Source organism: Rattus rattus, chromosome 6, assembly GCF_011064425.1.
Source record: "Rattus rattus isolate New Zealand chromosome 6, Rrattus_CSIRO_v1, whole genome shotgun sequence".
NCBI lineage: Eukaryota > Metazoa > Chordata > Mammalia > Rodentia > Muridae > Rattus > Rattus rattus.
The window spans coordinates 88,041,388-88,067,272 of record NC_046159.1 but is presented as its reverse complement, the minus strand read 5'-3'; the positions used below and the strand labels follow the sequence as shown (position 1 = coordinate 88,067,272).

General features: G+C 43.0%; 1 protein-coding gene and 1 non-coding gene across 3 annotated transcripts in view; both read right to left on the bottom strand.

Moving 5' to 3' along the window:
* Jazf1 (JAZF zinc finger 1) overlaps nucleotides 1-25,885 on the bottom strand; it is a 300,528-nt gene that overhangs the window by 231,035 nt on the left and 43,608 nt on the right. The window lies entirely within an intron of this gene.
* LOC116904782 lies at nucleotides 11,329-11,463 on the bottom strand. Its single transcript, XR_004388446.1, has one exon.

Sequence of the window (25,885 nt, the reverse complement as noted above, 5' to 3'; positions counted from 1 at the left end):
TAATTTCCCACTAAATACCAACCGACCTACAGACCTTGCACTAATGTCTGAAGGCACTTTTCATCCCATAACCTTCACAGCCAGGCTCCGGCAGTAGTTTTGTGTATTTTTAAAAGCATGTGCATATTTTGCAAATGTTAAGCCATGTAGAAGCCTGCCAAGTCACCTGTAAAGAGCATAACCAAGAATAGTCCTGGCCCCGGGCCGTATGACCGATAGTCAAGTGCTGGGGGAGGCAAGCATGGCCCTGCAACCTGTAACTCTGGCCTTCTCCTTCTGTAGGCACGAAGCCCAGAGACATTCTCATAAAGTAATCCCCAAAGTGAGGAATGAGGGACTCAGTGTCTCAGCTGTTGCTCAAGGTGAAAGTCACCCAAGCAGCAGTCTAAGCCAGAGACACCACAGCAGACCAGCACGTTAAGTAAAATGTTGCTAGCCTCAGGTACGGAAAGAAAGGATGTGACCTCATAGGACATGATCTGACCAAAGTAAAATGTCAGTGTGGCTCCAAGGAAAGACTAAGTAGTCACCACTTCCATCCCTGGACACTCCTGTCAGTGGCTGGGAAAGAGCAAGTGCTCTGCTTTACTTCCCAGAGTCCACGAGAGAACTCAACAGTCCTATGGGAGTGGCTTACTAAACCACAGAACATAGGGTGAAGGCATAGACAGCTATGGTAGTCCATCAGGCATGCCTCATTCCCCAGAGCTGGGAAAGGATGCAGGGGTTGACATATGACCTCCTGGGTGAAGGACCAGCAAAAGGCCAGTGGGTAGCATGCAGTAGTTCCTATTCAACAGACAGACTTGATGAAGTGGTAATTAACTCAGGAGGCAGCCTGGACGCTGCAGCTGGTTGTGTACCGCCTTTCTGTGTCCCTTTGTTTCATGATAGACTCGTTCAGTTCTTACTCTGTGCCAGAGCCTTGCCCAGCATCACTTTTCCTGGCTGACACACTCACGCTCAGGCCTAGTTAATTTACTGACCAGATTAACTCTCTGACTTCTTGCCATGTTTACCTTTCTAGCAATGACAAATTTATTTAGTCTCCAGAGCACTAAGCAGGAGCTTCTTCATCACATCTTGGCATGGGAACCCATAATTCTTGGTTTCTAAGCTCAACTTCCTCTGTAATCAAACCAGCCCACATAGTACTCACACTTCTTAACCAGTTTCTTAGTTCCTCTAAGATTTCCTTACTCGGCCTCTCACTGATCTGATCTCCTAGGCAGTGTATGAAAAATGGCTTCTCCCTTGCACAGTTTGTGGAAATGTCAATTACTACAGTCATTAAGAAAAACAGTATGAAGGCTATTAAAAAAATTAAACACAGAACTATCCATCACGTGATCCCATTTAGATGTAGATAACGTCTGGACGTATACCCAAAGAGAACCACGTCAGTGTCTTGAGGAGGTACTCCACGCACAGTGCAACATTACTGCAATGGTGATAGAAGCCAGCAGTGTCCACTTTCACCATATTAATTCAATATGGAGTCCTGACCTCAGGATTCAGGCAGAATTGAAAGTGAAGGCCTCTTACGTAAAAAGGAAGACAAGGCACCATCTTTAAAAGGTAAGAGCTGGACAGCCTGATGGTCCGAAACACCCACAGAGTCAGGCAGACTGGGAAGTGCAGTGCTGGAGAAATGCCTCAGAGTTTAGGAGCGCTGGCTGTTCTTACAAGAGGGCTGGGGTTCAACACCCAGCTCCCATGTGGCATCTTAAATTGGCTGTAACAGAGTGCCAGAGGACCTGGCACTCTGTTTTGGCCTCTGAAGATATAAGACATGGTACACACAACAAAACATTCATAGACATAATTTAAAAACTATGAGCAAGAGATCTAAATAGACATTTCTTAGGAGAAAGGCTACATAATGGAATACCGCCTAGCAGTACACGGGGTGACATACATATAGGAAGTGAAATAAGCCAGGCAGAGAAGAGCAGCTCTTGTGCAATCTAGCTGATGTTGGGGTCTAAAAAGACTAAGCTCATACAGTGGTGTGTAGGACAGTGGTTACCTAAGGCAGAGAGAGCACGTGGAGGAGATGGGGGAGGCAAGGGTTGGCGACTTACTAAGTAACACTGAGGTGGGGAAGTGCGTCATGGCAGCTGCTGTAAGGAGGTCGGGTAAAGATAGCCAGAATGGACTATTACTTTCAAAAAGCTAGACATGTTTATGGTTTCACCGCAAAGAAGTAATAAATTAAAATTTAAAGCAATGGATATAGGCATCTTGACTTGAGTATTATCCATAACATCAAAATATCACAGGGAGCATCATAAATGTGTAATTTTAATATCTGTACATTAGGCTAATACAATTTTTAGAAGAAGAAAATACTGCTGTTTGTATAGCCTGGGTGGAGCTGGAGGGCACCATGTCAAATAAAACGAACATGAAGAACAGCGTGTGCGGCTTCACGCAGCATCTAAGAGGGAGACATATGACACACAAGATGGGGTAGAGCAGTGGTTTCCAGGGCGGTGGGACACAGGAGCAGAAGCTGCTGGTCAGAAGTCCAGTCCTAAGATGAACAACTGTGGGAATTTATGCACAACAAGGAGACCAAACACAGCACATCCCACAGTGGGCTGTGGAGAAGGAGCGGACCTCAGGTGTTCTCACCACAGAAGTTAAAAATGTTAAGGATGTGAGGTGCTTAACATTTAGTCAACATGTTAGCCAGGGAGCCACAACATCATGACACAGGTCACCATACACTCCACTCCGGAAAGCCAGGGGGAAGTAAAATGCAAGAGTGGCTGATCCTTTCCCTATTTTGGCAACTCTGACCCCACCAATCCCAAGTGGCGATAAGGTGGGCGCTCTCTGAGTGCAGTTACTGTTCCCATGAGCAGGCCTCCGTGTATGGCAGCATCGGTTGCTGCATAACACTCCAATTAGATCATCTGATCGATCCTCAACATCACAGAGTGGCACTGCCATCCAATGCGCACTGAAAGAAAGCTATGGCTTGTGTGGCTTGTGATTTAAACAGTCCAGCCACAGAGCAGCTGAATGGCAGTGACTCGCCTGTGTCAACAGGTCAGTAAATTGGGATTCTCTTCTCCTCTGCAAACCCTATATAGGAGTAAGTCATGAGAAAACGGTGGGATGGAGTACTCTCTTCTCAGCAATGGGCCCACAAAGGGAAGGCATACTCACCCTCCCACTGACAGCTGGAATCCTGAGTGGATTTAGACAAGTTATGTAGCTTACAGGAGCAGCTCATGCATACAGTCTGGGTACTAGGGAGGCTGAGGTGAGGAACTGCCATGCGTTTGAGGCTAGTCTAGGTTCCACAGTGAGTACAAGGCCAGCCTAGGCTGGTGTAAAAATCCTGTGATAAAAAAAAAAAAAAAAAAAAAAAAAAAAAAAAAAAGCGTATCTCATGAGAAATTATCAGAAAGATTCTCACGAAGCTAAAATGTTAAATTGCATAGTCTCCTAGGCATTTTAAATGAATATTTTCACAATAAATACACTAAGTGATTAAAAAAAGGAAAATCCACATCATGGTTTCTTAGTAGTTAGAAAATAAAAAGAAGTATGGTCAAGAGGAAAATTCCATATAATTAGAAAATTTAAAACATAATAGAATGAAGGCTGCGGGATTCTTAGACTAAACAGATGGACTTGTTACTGAGGTAAGAAGGAATGGTGCTCTCTGCCTGAGGCTGGGGAAGATGAAGAAAGATGTGGTCACAGCCCCACAACAGCCAGAATTCCAGCTACCTCAGTTTCTGAAATCATGCTCTCCCTCCAGAGTCTCTCCACTCCACCTGGAAGGTTTGTTTTCTCCTCACTCTAACAAGAGCAATGGAAAACACATGGCTGGCTAATAAAATGAGAGGGGCAGGTAAGAGGACTGCTTGACATTTGCTCACAATGTGAACCAACTACCCCATGCTCTGTTTATTTGCCCAAGGGCTCTGTAAGAGTGGACAACTGGAGCAGGCAAAAGAGAGCAAGGACTAAGTAGCTGACTTGGGCTATCTCCTGCTGACCCACCTATACCAGGTACCTTTACATACAGGGACCATTTTGTGTGTAGTGAAGTAGCTAAACCTATGAAATTAGATAAATTTGTTATGTTAACGGTCTATTCCCTGGGCAGTCACAAGACAGAAATTAGAAAGAACCTACCTGCTCTCTGCTCCCATGTTTATATGCATTCTGTGTGCATTGGAGATAGAACTCAACTTCTGCAGGCCAGGAAGCACTCTGCCTTGGGCTATGCTCCTAGCCCACAGTTCACATTTTTTTGATTGCTGATATTTCTCTTTAGGGCTTTATTTCTTGGTATTTACTCTTTGCTGTTGACTATTTCCTTTATTCATGAAGTTTCTACTGCTGTTGCCGAAGTAGAATGTGCAGTTCATGATTTCCCTTTCAGTTTATGATAAATTACAAAACCAGACCTCTAAAAAAATCCTCACTCTTCCTACCATATGACAAGCAAGTGCTTCTTGATGGCACAGTGGTTCTGTGAGGAGGTTTCTCAGTAGCAAAATTAAGATTAAAAACAAAAACTACCACATTATCCTTTTGTAAGCAAAGATGATATTTTATTTATTCACTTTTATCAATTTTTAAGGCAGACATACAAAGTAATGGGTTTCATCATGGCGTCTTCATAACACACAGCCTTATCCTTTGTTTACATTCTTTCTCTTCAGCTCTGCCCCATGACCGCCTCCTGCCTTTAGCTTCTTCCCTTCCTTAGTTCATTAAGTCCTGCTTTCCGCTTTCCTATCACATGTATCACACTTGCTCTGTAATTTTAAGTCCAGGTTCCATATATAAAAGAAAGCAGTCACTATTTCTGTCTCTGAGTCTTACCCTATCTTAACGTACTTCTCTGAAGCAAACCAAAGGGTGATCTGAAAGCACTCGAGGCTTCACAGGACATCCTTACCAGTTTCCCTGGGAGAACCACACTGAGCATGCGCTTGCAGGCATGTTATTTCTGGGATGGACGCCTGAGTAAACGCTGCTGCAGCCCCCTTGATCCTGAGCATCATGCAGCACGGCGCTACGTACGTACGTACGGCCTGGTGAGTAGCGCCTGCTCTGTAGCTCCTCTTTCCGTCTGTTCCTATTTCAAGGGCTTGCCTGGTAGAAAAGGGGCACTGGAGACATCCCAAATTTGATTTTATGATAACAGGAACTCTACACTTTCCTCCGTCGGTAGCATAGCTGTTTGTCTGAGACTTAAAACTTATGACTAGAAACTTCGGTGGCATCCCTTCTGGTAAGGATAGGAAGGGCCAGCTAAGGACGGGGAGCCACTGACACAATGGAGGGCAGTTTTGCTAGCTTCATTTACTGAACCGCAGTTTGGACAAAACCCCTCATTATTCAAACCGGACACCAATTTTGAAACATGTACTTTGCTAATGAACTATTTGAGTTTCTTCTCTTTTGAGTATATATTACTAGAAGGCAGGCAAAGCACCTCTTAATGAGGGCACACTTGAAGTTTCAAAGCTGTTCTGAGAACTGGACATAGGAAAACTGTCTTCGAAAGTCTACAGTTCAAAGCAATTCCATGTCTTTTAAAGCCATGTGGTAAATGCCAGTGAACTTAAGACAAGATTAATCATAGCAGCAGCGACAGGGCTTTCTAATAGTGATTAGTCCCAAATACAGATTGCTGCTAATTTGAATGATCTGGTGAGCAGGCATTTGGAGTGGGAGTTCACTTCTCCACCTTAGGATGGTGGGCAGATGAGACCTGAGTAGGAGGGAGAAGAGCCAGGGGGACGCAGTGCTGACACACTGTTCATCTAGGTCTGTATCTAGCACAAAGCTCCTGTGAGACAGAGCCAGCCTGATCCCAGGCACATGTGAGAACACTCACAGGAAACTGAGCCAGGACCCTCGGGCTCTGGATTTAGATATGCTCCTACAGGGGGAAAGAGGTCTCCTCTCCCTGCAGGGCCACTCAAAGTGGAGGTTTCTAAGTACTGGGAATTCACTCCCAGGAATTGCTGTCCTGCAAACAATGTCCTGGGGCTGCCAGATGCTTCTGCTGCTGTATGGAAACAATTATAGCAAAGATGGCCAAGAGGCCATTCTCATTTGACAAGCAGGACAAAGAGGTGAGCCCCTGTAGACTAACAGTAGAACTGCCTCCCCCCCTTGTGTTGACTCGCCATACTTTTCTTCCCTGTGATGGGCATGAGTCTCAGAGGGACTGTTACTAAGGCTACTGACAGCAACCAGAACAATCCAACACATTCTTTTTGGGCTTTAGGTGTGCTTTGATGATACTTCCACACAAGATCACTACAAAAGAAAAATCTATATTCCTACAAAGCCCGTTTCCCAACCCACTGTGCACTAGGCTGGGTTCCTGTATCCATGCGTCCTTTGTGTTATGCTCATAAGGCAGAGTCTGTTCACATCTTACTGAACCACAGAACTTTCAGACATGAGGTAACTTGATTAAACTCTAGGCACTAGGTCAGTGGTAGCCAGTTTTTCTAGCACTTTCCACAACATTACTAGCACTTGCAGGAATGCTAGAGAAAGAGTTATCAGCTGATAATATCTTTTCAGCCTAAGAGGCACACAGGCAGCATTGGCTGCTTAAAGTAACTAGAGCCTCATGTCAGAGATACACAGGCCTCAACACTACAGGCCTCCAGAAATATGGATGCAAGGACAACCCTTTCAGTTTACCCAGCTAAGGGATAGAGGTTTGTTTTGTTTTGTTTGTAGTTCTGAGTTTTCTTTCTAAAAATCTTTGTACGGGTCTTGGGTGTTCTGTTCTCTGTTTCTCATTTTTCTTTTGAACAAAAGTTTAAATCCCCAGGAGCAGAAGTGAAGGGTGATGGGAAGATTAATATCAGGAACAACTCTCCACAGAGAGGGTCACTGAATCGAGAGGCCAGTAAAAAACCCACAGGGAACTTTATGACTCCAGCTTGCAGCCCTCCTAGATCTGGCTGCCCTCCACCTCTTAGCCACCACCTGCCATATTTACCTTCTGCAAGCATGGGCACACAGCCAGGTTGGAGAAACCTGCTGTTGGAATTGAACACAAATACCTCTCTCTGTTTCTAGTCTACGCCCAACCTGGAAACTAGAATCCACTGCAGCCTCCAGGCAGGCTCCTGTAGTCTCTGCAGTCTGCTTACTGTTGTTTTCTGGTGGGGAAGCTGCTCTTGTAAAGTCAAAATGCTCCAAAGAAATTTGTCCTTAACCAAGGAAGATCTATGAGCTCAAGTTTGCTTTTCTCCAGTAAACAGACCACACAGAAGTACTCCAAGCAACTAGGGAAAAACATGACCAATTTCAATTTTCCTAATGACATTTTAGAGATTCTACTAGAAGATCATGATCTGGAAGCACAAAACAGGGAACAGGACATGCCCTGCCTTTGAAGAACTCGGTCTGCTCTAGGACCTCATAAGGTAACTGCTATCAAATGTTAAGCATAAACACAGGCAACGTTGATGCTAGAAAATGGGATGGGGACTTCCCCAGCATATTTGAGGCTCTGAATTCAATACCCAGCACCACAAGGAGAAAAGGAGGAGGACGATGAGAAGAGGGAGAAGTGGAACCAGGAACGCTCCGCTAATGGAGCCTCAGGAACTGGGCCTACAGGACAGAGCAGTTTCCTAGGCAATGAGGCAGAGGTGATGAGACACTGCAAATAGAAAGCACAACTCATTTGTGGAGTTCGAAGTCCAGGGAGTAAAGAACAGCCTCTGTGTGAGGGCAGGTGGGGATGTGTAAGGGAGGTGTTTTGGACTGTTAAAATGGTCTCTAAGAAACAGGAAAGACAAGGCGATGACATGATTATGATTGGGTTGTACTTCTGATTCTGAAGTAGCTTTGGAAGACACACTAAGAATGGACAAGAGGCTACATCTGTACCATGCAGACAGGATAAAGTGCAAGCGTCCTGTGTAACTGTAAATGTTCTAGTAGCCACATGCAAGGTAGGAAGAAGGAATTCATTCACTGATATATCTTAAAGTCCCCAATATAAACCAGTATCATTTAGCATGCAAACAATATCTTTAAAATTATGAGTGAGGTAGTTCATAACCTCTATTTACAGACACCTCAAGCACATCTCCGTTCAGACAAGCTACATTTCAGTGGCCAATAGCTCATTGTGGTTAGCGGTAACCAGCCTCCACAACACAGCTTGAAGAAAGAACACATATATCCCAGTCAGCCCATGATCCAAACAGATGAATCTCAGGTTAGAACGCCACTGAAGTGTAGTTTAAAAACATGTGACTTCATGTGACACAAAACTGTTGGGAGGGGGTTGTCTGGTAATGAAAGACTTAAATGGAGATGGGGTGGGACAATGGGAGAAAGGTGTGGGGTGAGCATTCATCCAAGCTAAGAATGTATGAGGAAGCCACACCTACTAGCTAAGAAGTATAACTGTAGGGGAAAAGTTTGAAAAGATGTGTCCTGCATAGGTGGGTAATGCTTCCCAGAAAATGTATTTTTGTTTGTAAGATTTACTTTATTAATTAATTATCTGTTTCTGTGTGGGTGCATGCACATGAGTACATGTGACCATGGGACCAGAGATGTTAGATACCCCTAGAACTACTAGAAACTCAACTCTGGTCCTTTGTAAAAACAGTATATGACCTTAATGGTAAGCCCTTTCTGCAGCCCAAAACCACAGGATTTTAAACAAAGTTTCGAAAGATCCAAGTGCCAGGTACAGGTTACCTCCCTCTGAGGTACTGTCCATGAGGGTCCCAGAGGATCCCAAACAATACAGGCTACTGACATTGCTCTTGGTTGCCCCTAGAACTAGATGGTGGCTGAAGAACAAAGAAAAAGCAAGATGGAATTGCCTTGGAGCTTCCCTGTACTGGTTAGTGTTCACAGTGCCTATGTAGGTTGTGTGGAGAGAAGTCATCCTTGGTTTCACTTAGGTATAAATCTGTGCTATAGTACCAACCTACAATGCAGGATGTGACTCCTGGTATAAAAGCTGCATGACTGTTTGGGGAAAAACCACTTTCTGTTTAGACTTGATGCCTGCTCCATGGAAGAGAAAATAATATTTGGTTCTGTAAACCTGGCCAAAATCCTGGGGAGACCAGAGGCCCTTGGAGTCGGGAGGAGTCTACTATTCCTGTTTTTCTAAGTGGCCATTTTGTTTATACCCATAGATTAGTGCTGCTCTCAACTTTGGACAGAGCAGCTTCTCATAGCGAGATTCATTATTGTTCATAGCGCTAAGAAGAAGTGACACTTCTGTGCTCAGTCCTAAGAAGAAGATCTACACTAATCCTTCTAGGGCCTACAGAACAATGTGGCAGTGGCTGGGGAAGTATGAGTGCTTTTGGATGTGAAGAGTGCTATGCAATGCTGTCCTTTGGACAGGAATATGGCCCACACCCATGAGCCCAAGCAGTCGCTATTATCTGTTCAAGATTTCACAAGATTGGGCTATCAATACAAACAAGACAGGGGCTTGTGAGGCCCATCTGTTCCTGATGAGCTATTGGCAGTTAATGGTTGCTGGAAAAAAAGAAGGTGATTTTCTTGAGTGGTGTAGCCACTGGTAAGTAGTCCATGCTCCAGTAACTCCCTACCCATGATCACACAAGCAAACCTAATTAAACTCAGTGGGTCACAAAGGAAAATGACATGAAAGTACGTAACAGTATGAAAGAGACTAGTTGGGTCAGCAGGAGTGGGGAAGGATAAAAGAAGGCAATTAGTGGATGGATTTGATCACAGGACAATATATATCTGAAATTAATTTTTTAAAAATGTGGTGTGACTTCGAAAACTTAATTTGACTAGGAAATAATTTACAAAAATAAAAAAAATTACAATAGAGCACGATGTTGTTTCTATCGCATCCAGCCACTCAGTAGAGCAGCTGCTCTTCTGGCTTTCCATTCAAGTGCTAACCTACATGGACACCCAGCGTTTCTCCTGAAGATACAAGAAGATACGAACGTGGTCAAACTTTGCCTCCTTTCTACACCAAAGGCAACATCCTACATGCTGTGTTTTACACCTTGCTTTCTATCTGATGACTCTGCATTGCCACACAGTGTCCCACTGCATGGATAGATCATGATTTACTTATGCACCTCTTAACTAATGGATCCTGGATCACTTCCAATGTTTTCTAGTCCAGACAATGGCCTGGTGGACAACCTCCTTTGTGTGCCATGTTATATGCATTCAGATATGTGTGTCAACAGGAAACCTGTTGGTGCCAGACTGAGTCAAAGTGTCACTGCACATACCCTGCGAGGTACAGCAACTCTGCCTTCACTAGGGCTGTGCCATCTGAGTTCCCACAGAAATACAGTGCAGATGTTCCCTACCAGGCCAATGATACAACTGTCATTCTTTAGAATTTTTTAGATAAAATAAAAAGTGCTAGTCCTTCACAGCTTCAATTCACATCTCTCTACTTCATGGGCAACATACATTTTAGATTTAAAAGACGACAGTGTAGTTCCGTGTGGACAACTGACTCCTGTCACTGGCCTGGCCTGGGGCAGGGTGCTCACACTCATCCGGAGGTGTGTTTTCTACAGACAGATTTTCATATGTTTTGAATGTGTTTACTGTGTTTTTTACCATGTAAAAACTTTTAAATTGAATCAAATTTATTTATTCATTCCTTTTATAGCTTTTGAATTTTAAGTCCCAGATAAGAATCCCTTACAGTTCAGGACTATAAAGGATATTGTCCATGTTTTCACAGTTCTTTTGCATTTTAAACAGGTACAGATACATAGTCATACTTTAAAATCTTTGTTAAAAATATCAATATTGGTATAATGTATGAAGCCCTGGGTTTGATCCTAAATACCAAGCCAGTTACACATAAAAATTTTCACTTTTTACAAGTGAGGTAGATTAAACATTTTCTATTCTTATTTTGATTTTCTCATGTTTTTCTTTGTTAGAATTCTTTTTAATAACTATTAGTCATTATATTAAAGGAATACAGCAAGCTGAAGTTTATTTGAACAGTGTGAGAAACAGACTCCCCCTCTGATATATTCAGGTAAATATTCACTAGGCCCAGTTCCATGCATAAAGCATGTCCTTGCTGACTGAGGACAGTGACATCAGTCCCACACATGTCATGACTGAAAAGGAGATCTCATGAATGTTTGTGTGCATATTTGTGAGTGGTGGGTCTAATGCTAGAGTGTAGACATGGCAGGGGGAAAGTCATACACTTCAGCTCTTTTGGGATAGCCACACAATGTGACAATGTACTTGTCCTGTCACCTCCACAGCACTGAACCTTCCTTTTTGTCTTTCTTGTTCCCCTCCCTTCCATTTGAATGTCTGAGGTAGGAAAATGGCATTCCCGACTCATGGCTGTGCTTATGATGATCTGCAATCCTCAAGGCTGATCTTGGCCTCACCCCTGCCTGAGGAGGAAAGGGATCCCCACAGTTCATTGGACAAAAGGTCTTTAGCACTAAACCTTTCAAGCAGAAGCTCGGCTTGGAGAGACACAGATTGCCACTTAGAAGCTTATAATTTGTGGACACTATATTATTTTCACAATTTATTTAATGGGGAAGAAATCTAACATAAAGCTTGGAAAATTTCTTTATCAATGACAGAATTCAATTATGTCATGACTGCTATGGTATTAGAATCAAGACAAAGAAAGGAGAGAGGAAACAGGAAGCTGAATAGGAAAACGCTTCATTTCATTTGGAAGAGTGCAAGCATTTTTTGAGATTTCACAGATAAGTAAAGGACAGAATGCTATGAGTGTCATCGTCCTTGCCAATCTTTCCTGCAGAGTCCCAGTTTTAGACTAGAATACATGCTGCACGACAGGCACACATGAAGGTATTTCAAACAAGATTTTGACATTCTCAATTATTTCCATTCCCAGCCGTCTCTTGAGAGTCTCATTGATGCTGGTAAATTAAACCCCAAACCCACAAATTCCAAGTGACAGAGTTCCCTGCCACTCTTCTTCTCTTTAGGAAACTCAGGGTCTCTTTTAGCCTCCTCTGGTCACTGGGCCCCCGCCCGGGGAAGCTGGTACATCCATGTAGTGATAAAATAGAGATACGATCAATAGTATCTACAATACAAAACACAACTCCCCAACTACACACATAACGGGAACCGCCTGGTAGTGTCTAGAAGTCATATACAAGGCTGTGAGGTGTACCATGATGTGTGAATGTGACGGTTTCCACACAGCTCCGTGTCCATATCAATGCTACTCTTTCCTGTGGTCCACATTCAAGGAGAAAGGTGTTATCAAACTTTCATCCTCACACTCATGCGCACTGAAATTACAACCAGTGCTCACCCATGCTTCCCCAGTCTCCTAAATGTGAAAAGCCATCATATCTTTTCTTTTAGCTTAAAAGAAAGTTAAATGTAAGAGAGGTATGGCTGTATACATATAACCAGTATCTAAGGCCTCATGTTCTTACACTTCCCTGTGGGGTCTGGTCTGGCAGAACACAGATCCTGTTTAAATGAGCCAAATACACGAAACCACATGCATCAGGTCAAACACTGCATGCACTGTTTCAGGCAGCCGCCCCATAGCTCACAATTAAATTTATATCGTCAACCTGTGATCACCCTTCTGCGTTGCAGTCATCTAGGATGGGTGAGTTCAATGACTGTAGAAGGTGTCACAATTTTTCTCCAAGTTGAGAGCTTGAGACCCATAGGCTGACCTGGAGCCAATAATCACATGGAAAGAAAAGGTTTCAAGACCAAAGAATATTCTTTGTATTCATGAAAAACTGAAATAAAAGATTTTTAACCTAGCAACAAGCCACCAAGTAGAGATGCTTATTTCTGTTACTTCAATGAATTATTAAAATCAGGGGGAAATGAAACCATTCTAAGCTCCAGTTTTAAACCTACAACTAGCATCTTCCTTTGTGAGAGAAATGAAAGTGTGTCTAGCCACGTGAGACCTTCCACCAGACTCATGCCTTCTTCTAGAACAGGACATCTTCTACCTAACTTCCCACACAGCCACCACATCTGGAACATCCTCTGCAGCGGCTCGTGTGATTATCTGACCCTAATTCCAGAACTCACCACAGTGACCTGGGTCAGTCTGACAGGAACTGGTGACCCAGACCTAGGGCTGGAGCACGTTCATGACTCTTCTGCAAATGGGATTGGTTCCTGTGATCATGGTGACATCCAGACAGAGAGCAGATTTAAGGGGCCCTCCCATATATGCATGGAAGAAGACACAGGCTGGAGATGGCTGGACCTGAGATGTCCATGGGGCCTGTCTTCCATTACCTGTCTTCAGGTCTGAACAGATGAGACAAGGTCTTGGCTCCACAGCAGGCTCATCCCAAGTATCAGCTAGCCAGCACCGTCACACAGTGACGGCATTCACGGTTTAAGTCATGCTTTGAGTCAGGAGCCCCTGCAGAGGTATGGAGACAGGTACATCTCCACATGGCCAATCAAGTAAGGTCAGGAAAAAGTGGCTTCAGCAAATGTCCCAAAAGGAGAAAATAATAAAAGCAGGAAGAAGATTAATCAACTCTTTCTGGTCATATTTGACCTCATCAGAGAAGTCAGTCAGATTTCTGCTTCCTTTCTGGACATCTCCACCACTGGCCACTGAACAACAACTGAACATAGTGAATGAGAGTTGCCAACATGTAATATGCCTGCTATTGGTTGAGAGCGCCTTCCTAAAATTGTGTTCTAATTCCTGTGCCCAGAATGTAACTCTGACAGGCAGACTTTCAGAGGTAGTGAAGATTACAGCAAGGCCTTTAGGGCTAGCCCAAATTCAATCTGAATTTTAAGAGATTGAGACTTGGGAGGATATGGGACTGGCATGCAGAGACCAGACAGTAGGAAAACACAGCAAGGAGCAGCGCACATGAAAGTCAGGAGAGCAGCCTCAGAAGGGAGTCTCGGATGCCAGGGCAGCCACAGGTCATTCAAACAAGGTCCCTGTCATCCCTGTGCTCTTGAGGGACCAAAATGGGACACTCCCCCACCCAGTGCTTACATTCCTACAAGGCATGGTGACACAGAGGGGGCTAGACCAAAACGTTACTTTTAAATTCTATGTCCTTTGTATTTTATCTTCAGAACCCAAACTCCAAAGGTCTGAACCATAAAATACAAAAGCAGACGCTACTTTGCCTTCTGGAGCTTGGCTTTGTGTGCTGCCACTAACTAGGTTGAATAATAGCTGCGTCTGAGTACATCGCCCAAATCATCCAAATCAAGCTGGAAACACTGCAAAATCCATGTGAATAGCAATCGATTTTGCCTCTTAATGAGCATTTTAACCAGATCAATACCACAAAACATCAAACTGAAGTGCTGCTACTCCTAAATGTAACTACCCAGTTGACTGTTCAAAAAGGAACATTTATTGTTCAAAAGAAGAGAAGCTATCATCTAAAATAAAATTACAAAAATCAAAATGTATTGCATAAAAGACAGAACCTGGTACAGTCTATGAACCATGGGAAGAAAGAACAACATACGATGCAGCTGAATGCTTAATCAGCTGTCTGTCACTTTCTGAATCGTGCCTAATATCCTAACCATTAGCCTCTATACAGAGAAAGGGCAATTATGGAGCAGGGAAGATTGCTTTAATTTTTTTTTGTTATCCACAATTTGGAAGACCTTCACAAAAATATAACCTAGTACCCACAAGCTATAAAGGAAAAGAATGATCAACAGTTAAAATTCAGCTTTCCATCCTATGGCATTAAAAAAGGAAAAGCTTTGAAGTTGTATTGACAGATATGACTAACAATTGTAATCACAGAAATAAATGTAGTAAAACGATAATTTGTCTGTCACAATTTGCGAAGGGAGAAAAGTATAGCACTAGTAGCTGAATTGTGAAGTTAAATGAAAGCAGACAGAATCCAATTTTCAATGAAACATGGAGCATTATTAATTGGTTTCTTAGCAACAGCCAGGCTAAAATTACTTAACATGTCTGCCCAATCAGATGCAAATGTGAGTGTTATCCTTTAAATGTTGATTATACTTAGTCTTTTCAGATGCAAATCCAATGTATGAAGTGGAAGTAAATGTTGACAGTGCTCATGGAGAAAGATCCCCTGATTAACGCCATTCTGGTGTGAGCAGCCTCACTGCAGGAGCGTCTGGTGGCCACCTTATTTACTGCCATCCCTCACCTGTCCTCCCTGTCCTGCACCAGCACTGCCTCCAATCCGGAGGAAGCATTCTGGGCAGCCAACTACATGACGCCACGGTACTGCTGATTCTCACGGGGGTTGCATGGGAGATGGAGGATGCTGTCAGTTTAGATTAAATCCAGGGGAATGAACTAGGGGACTGCACCCAAGACCAGTGTTAATCTCAACGTCCCATTTCAGGTCCACTATATAGAGTCCAGCCCAGGGGTCGCACCTGCTCTACCCTCCCCCCTTTAAGTCCTTTATCACAGCAGAGCGCAAGAGGATGTTCTTTACGCTCATCTTCTTTGGTTTGTTGGTTTCCTAAATAAATATTTTTATTTGCCACACAACAGAACCCTGAGTCACTAGATCTTCTGAGTGCCAAGCAGCTAGATCTGGGTTTGTTTGGAGATGTACCCCATTCAGAGAACTCCCAGACCCCTCGGGGTTCATATAAGTGGTGGCATTTTGCCTCACGGTCACTTGCTCATGCAACAAATGTTTGTTGCACTGTTGCTGTTTGCTAGACAATGACCTAGGTGCAGACACAGTACTACAGTCCCTACTGTTCCCCCTATAAGCAAATGCATATAGAATACAAAGCAATAATGTTTCAGGAAGCAATGAGAGCTGGGAAGAGAATAAGTAAGACAGGGTGGAGGTGAGGCTCACCGGGCACCTGTCACATGAAGGTACCTGTCACACAAAGAAGCAGGGCAGGCAGAGGTAGGGAAAGCAAATCTACACCCAGGATAAGAAACAGCATGGGACAGCAGAGGACAGCAGAGCTGAGTGTGAGGAACAGGAAGGGGAAGGGGAAATGTGAGCTTAGTCAAACCAGACCATTGCTAGGCTCTTCCCTATGGATGTACTGAAAGATTGCAAGACACAAGTCTGCTGCACAGAGAAGAGAAAGGCAGGGTCCTCGTGGGGTGAGCGGGTGCAGCTAAGTGCAAAGGTTTTTTCATTTTCAAGTCAAAGTCCAATATTCTTTGATTTGAAAATCTTCCTGGCCAAGTGGAATCCAGTCTTGAACTGATTGCTCCCATAAGGAGGTAGAATGTATTTCCCATCAAAAGCTCTCTTCCAAAGATTGGGATAAATGAAGAGATTAGTTGTTCAAAACACTGAATCCACACTCTAGGATATCCTAAGCAATGATCAGCAACAGGGCATATAGTGGAGGAAGCGTGGAGGCTTGCTTTACAGTTAGCAGAGTTGACTGCTGCTTAGCAGATCAGAGATCCTCACTCTGATGCGGTATAGAGGGTGGCCATGGGCAGACCGTTCTCTAAAGCACACCACTTGTCCTAAGACAGGCCTTAGATCCCTGAAGGCTTTAAGGATTTAATTGAAAATGTCCTTTACCAAAACATGTACCCTCATGTGTAGTCCATCTCAGGACGGGGTGGCACTGACAGCTTGTTGGGGGCACACACATGCGATGAACTTATGACCTAAGAGGAACAAGGTGGAAAACAATAATGCTAGTGAGAAACATATAGTGCAAGAGGGGAGTTTTGAGATTCTCGTAGATAATACAGTATCTTTCCATGTTTGCCCTATGAAACTTACATTAATTCTTACAGAGAAATACCACCGACCCCTAACTTATCCTGAGGATCCAATACAGTTGTTCTCAGCCTTCCTCATGCTGTGGTGACCCCCGACCATAAAATTATTTTTTCACTATTTTATAACTATCTCATAACTATGTGATATGTAGGACATCTGATTTGTGACTCCTGTGAAAGGGTCATTTGACCCTCAAAGGGGTTAAAAGACACAGGTTGGAAACTACTGTTCTAAAGAACAGGGTCAGAAAGGTACCAAGTTCTCAGTACATGATTCCTGGACCAGAGGCACCAGCAGTCCCAGGGAACTGCTAGAAAGTACAGCATGTTCACAGGTCTGGCCCCGGACTTAAGAAATTCAAAATTTGGGAGTAGAGTCAAAAATCTGTTTTTTAACAAGCCCTCCAGGTGCTTCTGCTAAGTCTGAAAACTGCCTCTCATTCTAGGCTAACTCAGTAAGATGTTATGTCTCCAATCTTAAACCTAGCACCGGTTTACTGCAAAGTCTGATCAACAGGAAACCAAAGATCGAAGAGTACCTTCCACATTATGGCTTGCATTCAAACTGTCTGGATTCCTTGACACAATGACCTTTTCAAAAGAACCAACCACTCAGAACACAAGGTGCTGAGTCACTAACTTCTTAGGATGACTGATCAGTCTAAGTAGAGGTTATTCTTTGAAAACTCAAGTTGGAGCAGGCCTCTGAGAAGAATCACTAAGTCCTCTGTTCTGATCCAAGGCTGTTTTCCATGAGCCTTCTGCCAGGACTGTTAGATTCCATCTGGAACAGCAGTGCTTCCTGGGCTGGACAGAGGACAGATTCATACAGCAGGGCGGCTGAAAATAGTCCCTGAGTATTTACTGAGTATGTGACTTTTAGCCAGAGGCTCACGTGTCTGTCAGTATTTCTGACAATAATGGGATATGATACAGATGCACAGTTGTTACAGACCTTAAAACAAACAGGAAACCTAGAAGATGCTTCAGTCCTTACACAGGATGGGAAATCTCAGATCAAAGGGTGACTCTCAAACTAAATTTCAGAAGACAATCACTTGCAATTCTTAATAAAATGCAGACTTGGGGGATCCTTAATATGAAGCACTTTGGTTGAGTTGGTGAGGGAGGAGAGGCAAGGATGTGCCTTTTAAACTATGCTTAAGAGGTGAGAACTCTGCATTTCAGGTACCAGCACTGTCCCTTCTGCAGGTGTTTAGTAGCTTTGCTACAGGGCAATGAGAAGACTTTTTACTTTTAAGGAAATAAATCAGTATGTAGCAAAAAGAACACATTCCCTATTCTCTAAATGCATGCTAAAGCAGTCTTAGTTAAACTAACATTTAACCTTTACTTCATAGAAAAGGTAAGCATGGTCACTGTAAAAAATAAAAAAGGAATGGGAAGAGATAAAATATAAAACACCTATCACTTGATACATTTTATTTTCTAGAGAACATGCTGGCCTTCACACACACACACACACACACACACACACACACACACACACACACACACACACACAATGGGAACAGAATTTATAATGAATATATATATATATATACTGTTAAAATTAAAATTCTATTTATATAGCTAGCATATAAGTGCAAATATTTGTGCCATTTGTAGGAGTCTGCTGAAAATCTGCTTTTTAATAAAGCAATTTGGTGCTGATAAATTTTAGTTAAGTGAATGCATGCACATTACTAGAGGCAGACACATAGAGAAGAAATTGATGTATGTAAGCTCTGGCATTTGTGAAGCTTACTAGACCAAGGTTTTCTCATTTAATCCAAAGGGAACTAAAAGAAAACTGAAATGAACCATACTCACCTCTACCCATTTAACATGCCCATAGAGTCTATAAACAAATTCTTTCAACCCGAAAGTAATAAAAAATAAGCAAATTTTACAAAACGCATTCACCACAACCTGAGAGCTGAATTCTTGGACAATTATAAATGAGGCACAATGTATGTGAGTTTAGTTACTGCCCACCTTCATCCATATTCCAAAGCTTGCAATGGCTTCAGCACTTACCTGTTGCTAGAACTAAAGACACTAAGGGACAAAATGTGCTTATTAAGGGTTTGGTTAGGGCCAAGTGCAGCAGGGCATGAATAAAGTCTATGCATTCTCTAAAGCAGGACTTGGCTGTGATTAGATATCAGCCTGGTAGAGTGATATCTGAAAATGGGACTCACTCACCCTTCCCCTGTCTTTTGTCTTTCCACAGTACCCCTGTGCTCATAAACACAAGCGATGACACAGAATATCAAATACACAGATATTAGCAAAGAACAGAGATCTACAACCAAGGTCTCTCACTGTCGGGAATAGTGAAGCTAGGTACTCTAGGAAATTTGTCCTTTGAGAGTGATAGGACATGGTCCCATAGAGGGCTCAGCATGACCCTTACCTGGTTGAGCTCTTCAGAAACAAAGACTCCCAGTCTTCAAATCAAAGAGTGGTTACATTTTTCATTCAAATACATACAAAAATTTCAGAGCCTATCATGGAAATCTCTAGGTCCAGTTGTTCAGGGTATAAAAACTATTCATCAGTTACAGTAAGACTGGGAACCTTCAGTACAGCATGACAGTGATGCATGTCAGCAATGTATATATAAATACAAAGAGGGCTCTTAAAAATCTCACCCTCTGCTTTGGTCAGAACCCTTCTAAATGAGTTTGTACAATACACGATGAACTCTCTTAGACTACAGTACCCAAGATTAGAAAAATAAATGAATCCAATGTCTTCTCCAAACACATCACCTTCTCTCTTTATATAAAGTAAAACTAGAGTATACAATCATTAAAATCTTTAAGAAGTTCCTTAAAAATTATACACATCACCATCTCTTTGCTTTTTCCCTATAGACAACAAGCAAGACAGGCAGATATTTGGTCCCTAAACTAGATGTGACTTTTGACATGGAAAATGTCAATGAGCAGATCTTCCTATTCACAGCACTGACCTCTCAAACCTGGGACACTTGGGACACACGTTGACACATAAAACATTGATAAAACACCTTTAGTAGTACTGCCCCTGTTCAGTGGCTCCGTGGCTAAAACATGTCTTCCTTGGAATCCCATGGAGAATATAGATAATTTTCGTTGTATAGCTGATGAAATTGGATGTAAAAACAAGTGAGTTACTGGCCACCTGATTAGCATTAGAGAATACTAATTAGGGTAACAGGACGTGGTCTTGGCTAGAAAGACAGAAATGAATTCGTTAGGGAGAAGGAGGCAAGGCTCAGCTCATTTATATTGACCACAACATGAAATCAAGTGTTCCAGAACCAGAACTCATTAAAAAGTGCAGAGGGAGAAAAGTGAGCAGAGACTGTTTTGCTTAGAAGCTTAAAGACTGTTGGAAACAAAGTATCAGGATACCCACAGCTTAAGGGAAAACAGAACTACCCATAAAGATTTCAAAGGAGTCAACTTCAAGGACAGGGAAGGATTCATAAGGGTGGTAAGGAGAGGATTAAGTGGAAGTTATAAAGTGAAATTAGTGCAAAGGCAGTTTGAGCTACACATAAGGAAGCAATTTCCAACTCTAATTTTCATTAGGAGCACAGAATGATCTGTGTAGTGATGACCCTTCATCATGACCATTATTTGAAATTACTGGCACTCACATGCATAAACAGAGTTGAAATTAAATATAGACATGGAAGAGAGAGCACTGTGATCATTTTTTTTAATCTTCCAACTGCAGATGACATTTTCCAAAATAAAATACCTCAGTATAGTGAGCTTTCAATTTTATAGTATTCAATTACAATCAGTGTATTTGGAGAACCACTACTGACTTCCATGCTCAGCCCCTCCCAGTGCCATCTCTGACCCCTTCCTGCTTTCATACTACAGAACTCTGCACTCTGTTGCAGGCAGAGCTTTTAGGAGAATCTGTGGGTGGAGGACAAAGTGGCCACTACTTGACTACCAGGAGCATACTCCCAAGCAAACAAGTGGCTCTCCCCTCTCCCTAACACTGCCAAAGGCTTTGTTGTCTCTCTCTTGTCATCCCAGGGAAGAAGATTCATTTGTTCTATAATTATCCTTCAAAGATGCAAATTCTTTTCTGTGTCAGCCAGATCCTATCAGTAATTTACGCTATGAACCAGAATGGCTTTAAAACTACCAATTTTAACTGGCTGCCTTGAAGAAATCTGAGTTTTTAAAGTGTGTAGTGGGGAAAGGAATGGGGGTAGCCCAAAGGAGTAAGACTGCCATCTGGCTGTGAGTCCACCTTGTGCCTTAGATAAAGACAGTGAAGAGAAACAGGGACACACATTGTGTCTGCATCTTCGAATCTAGCAGGTAGACTGTAAAGAAAGAAGTTTCATTACATGATTTCAGGACCCAGAGTTCAACCCAATACTGACACTTTAGTTGACCTTATTGTTGACATGGATGGATTTTTGAAGAGAGGGAGTAAGGCCAGGAACCTATGATAATAACTCTATTGTAGCCAACTAGGACCATGGCTCCCCTCAAACCTGACAGTGACCTTAAGTCCTTGACCAGGCCAACTTGTTCCTACCTTAGGCCTCTGCATTCATGTCTTCCCTTGCCAAAAACAGTCTTCTTCCACAGAGTTCTTCCTATCACTCTGGTCTTAGAATAAATGTTACCTCTTCAGATGGGCCTTCACTGAACCAAACCAATGCTGCCCATTTGCCACTTAAAAGCACACAATTCCCTCCTTCCTTCCTTCTTTCCTTCCTTCCTCTCTCCCTCTCAACCTTCCTCCCTTCCTTCCTTCCTTTTACAGCACTTAAAGGCCTACAGGGAATACTATTTGGGATTCCTCTGTGTCCCTTACTAAAGACCAGTTGTTAAAAAAGCAGGGCATAGTCTTGGGGTGGCTGCAGTCTAGCCTCTATGTGAACTGTCCCTGGGCACAATGAGTAATCCTGGTCACTGCTTGTTCCAAACAATCTGGAAAACCATGTGGGACATCACTTCCTTTGAACCTTGGAGATATCTCCAATATGAACAGCACAAAGGCACAGACAACAAAAGCTCCAACCTCCTATCTACGGCTCTAATTAACAAGTTGGGTCTCTTATTATTCTCAACTTACCAGTACTTCCATTCTCAAATACCACAGAGAACCCATGCTAAGTGATTTATTTCTGCCCAAATATGTTCATTTAGTTAAGCTGAAAATATGTTCCACAGTGACAACAGACTGCACCTCCCAGAGTCCAGAAGTCTGAATGAGTGTGTGTGTGTGTGTGTGTGTGTGTGTGTGTGTGATTTGTGACTCCTACAGCACATTTTCCAATCTGTTTTATGCCAATTGTTGTTGTTGTTGTTGTTGTTGTTGTTGTTGTTGTTGTTGGTGGTGGTGGTGGTGGTGGTGGTGGTGGTGGTACAGAGCCAGAGTTTCTGTTTGTACCCCTGGCTGTCCTGAAACTCACTGGGTAGAGCAGGCTGGCCTCAAACTCCAGAGGTCTCCCTGCCTCTGCCTCCTGAGTATTGGTATTAAAGGTATGCATGACCATGCCTGGCTGTCTTCTATTTTGTATTATACTTATTTATATTTAAATTTTCTCTTTTGGTTCTCTGTGGGGTGGGTTTCATGTCTATTCCTTTTACCTCCAAATTATTTAGTATTGAGCTTTAAATGAACACATAGGCATTAATTCCACTATGACCTGAAGTGATTTCAAGCTATGAGTTGTCTGGTATACAAGCAAGTAGCAGTTTTCCTAACTATTAACTGTGTGTGCTGGTTAATTTTTACTGCTACCCCAAATGGACTGAGAAATACTTAGGAAATTTGTAAGGCATATGTCTGGTATATCTGTAAGGCTTTCCCAGAAAGAATTGGGTCATGAGGGTTTGGACATAATCAGTGGTTGAATCTACTAATGGATTAAGAATTTCAAAAGATTACCAGAAGTGGGGTAGAACTGTGGAAGATGGGGCACAGCTGGACAAAGTAAGTCACTAAGGGTAAACCTTGGGGTACCTTTTCCTGCACTTCTTTCTTGCTGCTTTGCTTTCTGTCCTCCATGAAGTGAACATCCCCTCTCTCCAATGTTCCACAGCCATCCTGATCTGCCTCACGAAGAGTCCAGGATCAATGGAGCCAAGGACTGGGGACTAAAATCTTTGAAACTGTGAGCCAAATAAAAAATGCCTCTTTCTTTAGGTTGATTTTTTCTATGAAGCATGTTGTGAAAGTTGTTAGGAAAGCAGCATACATGCTGGGTTCAGGCAGAGGAGCAGTATTATCTTCATATAGTAACATCTTACGTTACCACTGACTATTTCATTTCATTTTAAACTACAGACTTTTAAACATGACATGTTTATGTTGCACTGCCTACACATAATGCTATAGGTCTGAGTAAAAATCAAAGACTGAAACTGAAATGTGGAAAGTTGTAGCCCTAAAGCTTGTGTTGTCTTAAACTGAAGAGCACTTTCTCTCCAACAGGCTAAAGAACTAGCAGAAGTGTGCTGACATCTGAACATGTGCTAAAAAGCAGATGGGAGACACAGCATTTACCCACAGCACAAAATGCATTGTTTAGCACCAAGGGAGTTGTTGCATGTTTCAATTTTACATGCTTTACGATCCGGCCTACACCAGCTAATTGCTAATAAGAGCGAAGAGCCCCTGCCACATGCCCACAAACACGCGGCCTTCAGCTATCCTATAAGAACTGGCCAGGGCTTAGAGCAAAATAACTTCACTCAGGATTTGTGCCAACATTTCATCTTGTACCTGCGCCCTGCCACAGATGTGTGTGTGTCTCTCTCTCCCCCTCCTTCCATCCCCCCTCTCTTTCTCTCTGTGTGTGTGTGTGTGTGTGTGCGCGCGCGCACACGCGCATGCACATGTGCGCACGCACGCATGTGCATTTGGAGGTATATTTTTGCAAGGGAAGAGATGTTTTCAAAGGTAAAAGACATCTTCCAAATAAGCAATTTCATTTAAAAGTCTGTTCCATAGGAAATGCCAAGAACTATAAAATGTCTTTTAAAAACTAATTTCAGAGTAAGGGAAAGTGACATTTCCAGCAGCACTAATAACAAGCCAGGGTGTCTTGGCTATGTAAGTGGCACCACCCCGAGAGGCTGCTATCAGCAGCCTCGCCCTAATCCTCCTGCACTAATGTGCTGTGCACTGTACCAGTTCTTCTCTTCTGTGATTCCATGAGAATGTCTACAAGCTGCTGAGATTGGCAACTGCACAAATATTTTCTCAACTCTCTACTTCACCTTGGGGGGCACTGTATCTCGTACTTTCAACATTTATGGACAGCCTTGCAATCCAAAAATGCTGTTACAGAAGTAAAAAATATAATATTGAACATAATTACATGAGGTCTCCAATTCTGAGGGCTCATGAAACACCTCGTGTTGTGCTGTCTTGTGTTTATGATCACATAACCCTCACAACTCCTTATAAAAGGTATTATTCCTACTTTATGGATGAAAAAATGGAACACAGAGGTTATGTTTTATGTGTGGAGTATTTGCAGCTAAAGATAAACAGTAGATGTTGTGTTTAAACACTTTCCCTAACTCTGACTCCAAATCACTTACTATGTGGAGCTTTTTTCCTGTTCTTACGATGTCTGAACGGGAAGTTAACCTTCCTGGAGGAAGACAAGAGAGAAACCACCTGGATCTAAGGTATGTGACCAGTTATGTTCCTAGACACAGTGGCTACTTAGAATCTAATGGAAACTACATCTCAGCTGAGGTTAGGCTAGGCTGGCTACACAGCAAGTTAAATGGATGGTATGGTTGGACCGCTCACATCTACTAGTGTTTAGTGAGCACCTTCTGTATAGTCACCACTTCTAACTAGGACAGAATTTCACTTAGCATGATTTTCAGTGCTGGGGTGGAACCCAGAGCCTTATGCATACCAGGCAAGCACTCTATCGCTGAGCCACATGTCCAGCCCACCATGCCTCAGTTGCAGAGATTATTGTAAACTCTTCATCCGCATACAGTTTATACTAGGGCTAGGGAGAGAGACTAAGGAGATAATAACAAGTACTCTAAGAGTACTTAGGGTTCCCACCTCAGTACTGATTGTTGAGGCCCAGGGACATGTCTGGCCCCAGCCTAAGCGAAGGAGACAAAGGGCCACAAGAGGGATTCCTTAAGAGGCCATAAGAAGGCAGGTGGAGGGAGGTGAGCAGGTGAGAAGTGAGCTGGGAAACTTGGTTGGGTGAGTGTTTACTCTGTAGTAGATGTATGAAAGCACTCATTAACCAGAAACCATTGAACGGGGCATCCTGATGCTATCTTACGGGCAGCAGCTGAGGCGTGGGGGGTGTAGTGATGCACAAGCACAAAGCTGCACAGCAGTTAAGGTAGTGAGCCTGTGCCTGAGATTCAGGACATCTCACCCCTAAGCCCTCCAGGAACCACCGCTGCACCCTGAGAGTCAGTAGATGCAGCGAGCTCCTGAAAACACAAGGAAAAACCCAGGGCTAGGGCATACTTGCAACAGTACAGCAAGGAAGAGGGAGGTGGAATGTTCGCACACCTTCAGATGCTGCTTCTCCCCAACTTCCCACTACCCTCACAACCCAGGGCATTCCCAACAAGGCTGAGGTCTTTTGGAACTAGCAGTCTATGTGCAGTGACACAGAGAGCCTTTGCTACCACTTCTAGTCTCCTTACAGTGTTTGTCACAGCCTCTCAAGCACTTTCTTGATAGTTCCTTTCCCCCATAAATGGGGAGACTTGATAAATATATTTTTAGGACACAGGTGGCTGCTTTCCCATTGGTGTACCCCACTTTCCGCCTATGTTGCTTCTCAGTAGTGACCCCATGAGTGGTGTACAGCTAGGAACTCAGAATTGTGTGTGTATAAGAAGGAACAGGGTGACAAGCAAATGAGTACTGTGTCAGGACCGAAGGGACATGATCATCCTGCTAAACATACTCTATTTGGTATTCTTAAATGTACTTTTCCATTTCTAAGAACATGCTTTATGTTAACTGTATGTATTGTTGAAGTTGGATCTTGAATGTTTTCCATGGGCCCATATTGTAAAGGTTTGGTATCTAGCCCAAGGTGTAATGAGAGTACTGGGACTTTCAGTAAGTGGGCCTCGTAGAAGGAAGTGA